Source organism: Octopus bimaculoides, chromosome 28, assembly GCF_001194135.2.
Source record: "Octopus bimaculoides isolate UCB-OBI-ISO-001 chromosome 28, ASM119413v2, whole genome shotgun sequence".
NCBI lineage: Eukaryota > Metazoa > Mollusca > Cephalopoda > Octopoda > Octopodidae > Octopus > Octopus bimaculoides.
The window spans coordinates 13,646,077-13,647,143 of NC_069008.1; positions in this window are offsets into that span (position 1 = coordinate 13,646,077).

The following is a 1,067-nucleotide window of genomic DNA, read 5'->3' on the forward strand; positions in this document are numbered from 1 at the left end:
TCTACAAATTAATCATGGCTCTGTGTACGAAATCATCCACTAAAATGCTTAACTTCCGTAAAATCTATGTGTAATGGGTTCCAATAAAGATTACCGAAGCGCATTAGGGAAATCGAGTGGAGATCCGTCAGAGTTTATTTGACAGCTACAATGATGAAAGCAAAGCATTTATGGAGATAGCAGTCACAAGAGATGAGACCTGCGTCCATCATTTTGAGCCAGAATCGAAAAGACAGAATGGAAACATCCGGAATCGATAGCGAAAAAGTAATTCATGACTGAACCTTCTACGGAAAAAGTGATGCTAACTGTATTTGGGGATGCAAACGAGCCTATACATGAACATTGCCTGGAAAAGGGGTCTATTGTCACTAGTGTAGGCTACAATGAAATGGCAGCCAACAAACTGAAACCAGCAATTCGCATCAAACACCAAAGTCTATTGTTAAAGTATGAATTATTGTCGGACGACAATGCACGCTCGCATTCGGCCAGCCACACTATTGAAACCATGGAGTCATCAAAATTGTGAGCCACTGGAAGAAGCACATGGAAAATCAAGAAGACTATGGCGAAAAATGAAATAAATATACACAAACATCTTTTGTATTTACTTTTACTGGTCCCAGCTAGAGGCTGCGGCCATGCTAGAGTACCACCCTTAGTGTGAGGTGTTTTTATTTTACACTAAATTCCAAGCTTTCATCTCCGGCATTATGTCTGGTGAAGTGGCGAGTTAGACGGAGTTGTTCATCTTTGTGATCCCTGCTGCCATGTGGGCTCATCTGGTACATTAGATAAAAATTTAACAAATATACCTTGCAGATCTCTGAAATGTTTTGGTAGAGTGCTGAAAGGATACAGGCCTTTGAAATCTTACAGTGCTAAGTCCTTACACTAGATGGAGAAGATGCGATATTTGGAATCTTGCAATGATGTCCAAATCGGTAGTTGTAATAGATTGCAATACCAAATGTGGAAAATGGCCTTCCAGGAACACACACACACACACACACACACATACACACACACATGTACATATATATATATATATATATATATATATA